Here is a 6167-nt window from a genome sequence, read left to right on the forward strand (position 1 = left end):
CATGGTATTCATCACTTCCGGCATGGTCTTCATCACTTCCAGCATGGTCTTCATCATTTCCGTTATGATATTCATCACTTCCGGCATGGTCTTCATCACTTCCGGCTAGGTTTTCATCATTTCCGGTATGATATTCATCAATTCACGCATGGTCTTCATCACTTTCGGCATGGTCTTCATCACTTCCGAATGTAAAAGAAAAAAAATCGATTTCAAAGAGAGGAGCCGACAGAGAAGGAGAAGACAATTGGAAAGGGAGTGGGGAAAATTTAAAATTTGAAAGGGAGTGGGGAATATTTAGGTTTCAAAGCCCTACCCCTAAAAGAGATTAATAAGAGGTGAAGATGGAAATGGGGGATATGATTTTATTTTTTGATTTTAAGTTTTTTGATTTTTATTTTGAGAGAAGGTTATTTTAATATTTTTTCCCCCAAAAACACCCCTTAGCAGACACTATTGGTTGGGGGAAGTAATTCATATCTCCAGTTAGTTTTGATATCCCCAAATTGTGGGTTCCAAATTAACCATTAAGTAAAATAGATGAATAAAAGGTTTTTTTATTTTACTTCAAAATCTCCCCTCCTTTAAAATGCTAAGTCATATAAGCTCCCAGGTCGCACCGTGAGAATGACACCCCCCTCAAATTAAATGAGATAAAAGCTTCGTGCATTAGTAAACTTGGAGAAAACAAGCGGCGGGAGTCAAATCTTGGGTTACACTATGTTCACACCATGTATTTAACTGGCCGTTTGTAACACCGTTAGTAAAAACATGGGTGTACAACACTTATGTAAAGATTTACGGCTAACTAATAACTTACTCTTGGTTTACATCAAATACTTAACTGGACGTTAAGTAGGTAGACAACACTTCCGTGAAAATTAATACTGTCATTTCTATTTCCTTACGGCAAAGCAGACCTCTTCCTCTCTGCGTTCTCTTTCTCTTGAGTATTTCTTCTGCAACAGAAACCTATCATTCTTCTCTGCCTCCGAATGAAAAACTAAAAGAGCTAGAGAAGAAAATTATTCATCACCACCGAATCAACTCGATCAATCCTAAATCCAATTTGATTCCAAACCCAACATAATATACTTGCTACGTTACAACCGGAACAGATTACTATCCCAGATTCCCAGGTATGACTCTCCTTTTTGGGTTAATTGACATTTGGTTTTTCTTATACATTTTAGGGCTGTTTTTTTCCCCGGTGTTTAGGTTTGTTTAGAATCAGAGAGTTGTTGGGGTCTGGATTTTTTTTTTTTTTTTTTTTTCACTCCTCAGATTGCTTTTGATCAGGATTCACATTTAAGCTCATGTTTTCAGAATGCATGATTTTGATAAGAGTGGAACTATGAGCTTGAAGTTAGCCAATTTCTTTTCATTATAAGCAAGAAGGTAATTGAGGTGACGAGATTGCGAAATATAATTATATGATACCTGCACCCTTTTCTTATTATAGTCCACTAATGTCAACCCAATCACTTCCATGGTTTCTGATTATGATATCACTACCGTTCCGAGTTGAAATTTTAATCTCGATCAGTAAATATAGGAAGAACGATATTTAGCAAATTTGGTTTTTTTAGCTATTTTTCCTGATTTTTGTTGTTGTCCCTGGTGCAGTGATTCAACAATGGCATCTCAACTATACTAGTGCTCTCACACAAAAACCCAGTAATCAGATATTAAAGTCCCGTTTGTTACTGCTCAACGAAAACGTAAGCAACCTATACAATCTCTTTTTTTATTTTGCTCCTGAATTGTTATTGTATACTTATTAATAATTTCATGGTTTGCATCCCTGCTAAAGATTATTAACAACTTGAATACCAGGAAGGTTAATGCTATACAGTAAGCAACCTATACACCATGTCCTGCACTTGCTCACGAATACTACAACTAATAATTATCGATTGTAGATTGATGAATTGCATGTGGTCGTTCCTAAGAACATGATTTGAATTCTAGATAGCATCAGAAGTTCAAACCATCAGGAACCTCATGGGTGGTGGTGGTTGCCGATAAACATGAATACGATGGAATGCATTTTCAGTTAAACTTCGTTTTACCCTTTTACTGGGTTTACTCTAATTGTCAACCTTTAGAACTTGATTTTGATGAAGAAGAAAGAAGATTTTTCTTTAGTTTTTTAATGTGGTATTGTGCTTTTCAGGTGGAACTAAAGTGTGCATGTTTGAACAATAAACTGTAAGTACTATCTTCACCGATTTGCTCTATTATATTTAATCTCCCTACATGTTGCTAAAATTAACTTAGATTTGAGACTGAAATGCTTACCATGGAAAACATGAATCTTATCATATGGTACTTGAGATGTCACTATATTCGTTAAGTGAGTTCAGAATGGTGTTTATTGACTGCTTTAATTTCCTTTGCCTATTAATTTCATATGTTGGTTTAGTTCTTTCTTTTTCCGCAGCGTTTCATAATAAATATTCTTCCAGTTTTGCAACTGTGCACAAGAAACATCTTTGAAAGCTTTAACTAAGAGACCATGAGAACATGGAATAGTCAAAGATTGGTTGGATAATTTGACAATTAGGACTTAAAAACATATCATTTGCATACCTAATATGAATTGTATGTTACAGAATGATATGAAGGATGACGAACGCATAATCCGGGATTATGCATCTACCACCACGGAGTTACTGATTTGGCATATTACTTCGTTATCTGCAGACCTGTTCTTAGTCCTATGAATATATGCGCATGTACTCACATTCCATGTACCAAAATCTGAAGCGACATACGTACTTATAGTCGTTATTTTTTTTTTTTTTACATCTCCCACTACTAATTACTACAACTAGAGGCACTAGCTAATTTTATTTATTTATTGAGCAGAATGTATTAAAGTTGCAGAATAATTGGGTTGACTTTACCATATCTGTAACTTTGAAAGACTGCTTATGTGAAAACAATTGAAGTTGTTGGGTGTTCTAATCGTTGCTACAAGTTGTATTTTCTTTTGATACTACTGCACTTTTAAAGTAAGCACCGGATACTTAACGGGTATATGTTACATTGGCAGATCTTCACGAGATTCAGATCGCATGCATTGGGACGGGGCGAGGCGAAGCCGAGCCACATCAAATCAAAAATTCTAAGCGACGGGGTGGGCAGACCCCCCGCAACACCGAATAAAAATGATGGTAGATGGTTTTCGGGTTTCCCGGTGCGTAGCACGGGCACAAAATCTAGTATCATTTATTTATTTATTTATCTTGTAGCCAAACCTCAAATAATATGCCTAGGTCTCAAATTTGGGAGGGAAGAGAAAGAAGGTCTACTCTACCCTTCTAGATGGTGAGATTTCTTAATGAATTTCCGTTTGCCTTGGAATAATGAAAAAAAAGACCTATCAAAATTGTGCGGTCATAAAATCCCCATATGCACAAACTTGGCGCTTTTGACTCTATCCATAGTTCCTTAAAGTTATTCCCAAATCAATCAGAAAAGAGCCCCTCCCCTCTACAACTGTATACAGTACACACCACACGCTCACGGAAGTTTTCACTTCCTATATAAACCTCAATCACCGCCTTAGCGTTCACACAAAAACAAATCCTACTTCTCCACCTCCTCAGCCAACAAAAACTAATACAAACTTCTCTTCTGATCTAAGTTTTCAAAACTCCAGCTCATCATCAAATCTCTTCTGCATCAACCAAAACTCTTAATTTTATTTTCTCAGAAATATCTCTAATGGCATCAATTAGCAAAGGAGAAAACCAACAAAGAAAGCAAAGCACTAGTAGATTGCAAAGGAGAGCACCAGCATCGATCCAAGTAAACCCAGCATCAAGTTTTGCACAAGGATGGAAAGCAGCGATTCCCCTTCTATCACCTCTAGCTATGTCACCTACTTCACCACCGCCTAATGGAGATCGAACGGCTGAGGTCTCATCATCATCAATTTCAACAGAAAAAGCTAATTTAATCAAGAGTAACTGGCAACATCCATCGGCTCCATTTCATTACGATCCAACTAATAATATTAACAAACCTGCTAAACAATTTGTACCTTCTTTTGTTCCTCGTTGTAGATAGTATCAGTGATACATCATATTTAGATCTTATGATGTATGCTTAATTATGTACTACCATGGTTAAATCCTTGCTATCAAGAAAGTTAAAGGATCAATCAAGATTCAGTATATATACGGATTACTATACAGTATTAATAGTTGTGTATTGCATATCGACGATACCCATGTCTTTTTCTTATCTACGGTTATTGGTCCAATTTATTAGTAATAAATATATATTTTTTTTTTTGAACAGAACCCAAAATTATATTACAGAGGAAGACAGTTTACATCATAGGCTAAGTGAGGAGTTAGCAACTCAGGTGGATGTAACAACCATTCCTCGCAAAGTTGAAACCTGCGAACTGCTTTAGCTAGAGCATCAACAGATTTATTTGCACTCTTATATACATACACACAGGACCACCCAGACCTACAATGTTGATTAAACAAACTGGCACACCTATTTAACAGAGAATTAGATTGTCAAGGAGGGAGAGGTAATCCAGCAGTTACATAGTGAACTAAATTTTTACAGTCAGACTCAAAAATAACCTTGTTCCATCTGTTATTTAGAGCCCACAGCATAGCTTCAAGAAGAGCCCAAGTTTCTGCCTGATTAGGATGTATAGCTCGCTTTAAGAGTCCTCTTCCTGCGATATAAACCCCTGTAAAATTTCTCAGTATCATATCAATTCCAGCTAAATGAAAACTTTTTGCAAATGAAGCATCAATATTCATCTTTAACATGTCTGGTGGTGGAGAGACCCAATGATGCATATGACCTACATGATGTCTAGACTGCCTAATATGATGAGATGCTGAAACAGTAGTAGTAGTAGTAATATCTGATAAGTATTTGAACAGAGGATATAACACAAAATTCACATTTACTGCTGCTTGTTGAAAAATAACTTGGCATCTGAACTTCCATATGTGCCAAAGGATAGTTGTTATTTCCTGAATAGAAGGAACTTCAGAGGAAAAGTTAATTTCTGCATCAAAAGAGGTCCAAGAAGCAAACCAGACATTCAGAGTTTGAAATTTATAAATACAATGACAATGCTGAGGTAGACAAATTCTCCATATAGCTTTTACAAAATCACAGCCAAAGAACAAATGGTTGATATTTTCAATATGAGACGCATTACAGAGAATGCAACTTCTTTCAACTATATCAGTATGATGCAAGTTAGCTCTAACAGGTAAAGCATTGTGAATGAGTTTCCACAAGAAAATCTGCAGTTTATATGGAATGTGTAATTTCCAGAACTTGAGCCAGAAATTGGTATTGAAAGAATAAGTTGAAGGTGTTGAATGAACATTACATAAATGGTTATAAGTAGATCTTGTTGTAAATTTACCAATTGATGTGAGAGGCCATACTAAAGTATCTTCAAACTGCAGATCTATTGGAATGGTTAAAATAGAGTTTACCTGAGTAGTTGTAAAGAGTTTATGCAAAAGAGGAATATCCCACTGAGAAGTACCTGAAATCATTAACTGAGACACCCATTGAATATCATTAGTATTTAACTCATCCCAATTATATAAAGCCCCTGATTCACTTGGAATCCAGCTATGTTTCCAGATGTTAATGGTATCACCTCTACCAACCTGCCATGTACTTAATTGCTGAACAATTTGAACCCCATGAGCAAAACTCTGCCATATCCAACTAGAATTATTATGAACCGGAGGAGGTTCATACTTCAGATCATGGTACGGGAAATATTTGGCTTTTAACAGTTGAGCATAAGGTTCTGTTGAGTTATGAATCACATTCCAGGCTAATTTCGCTAACATTGCAGAGTTATAATGAGTTAAGTGTTTTAATCCTAGTCCTCCGAATCTTTTAGGAAGTTTCATGTTATTCCAGTTAATGAAATGTCTACTATTATGACCAGAAGAATTATTCCACCAATAGTTTCGTTGTATTCGATCCATTTCTTGAATAGTTAAATATGGAATTCTAAGAACTTGCATATGATAAGAACTCATGGTACTCAAAACATAATTAAGTTGTGTAGTCTTACCAGCTTGATTTATGATATTGCTACTCCATCCTTGAAGTCTTGTATTCATGTGATCCACTATAGGTTTACAATTTTT

The 6167-nt window shown here is 35.8% G+C and overlaps 1 long non-coding RNA gene across 1 annotated transcript; it reads left to right on the forward strand.

The window, feature by feature from the left end:
• The first annotated feature begins 826 nt into the window (after positions 1-826).
• On the forward strand, positions 827-4256 carry LOC113314983. Its single transcript, XR_003342641.1, has 5 exons — positions 827-1139; positions 1327-1398; positions 1627-1721; positions 2177-2211; positions 3059-4256. It is a non-coding gene; the product is annotated as an uncharacterized LOC113314983 (long non-coding RNA).
• Positions 4257-6167: the final 1911 nt, after the last annotated feature.

Source organism: Papaver somniferum, chromosome 10, assembly GCF_003573695.1.
Source record: "Papaver somniferum cultivar HN1 chromosome 10, ASM357369v1, whole genome shotgun sequence".
Classification (NCBI taxonomy): domain Eukaryota; kingdom Viridiplantae; phylum Streptophyta; class Magnoliopsida; order Ranunculales; family Papaveraceae; genus Papaver; species Papaver somniferum.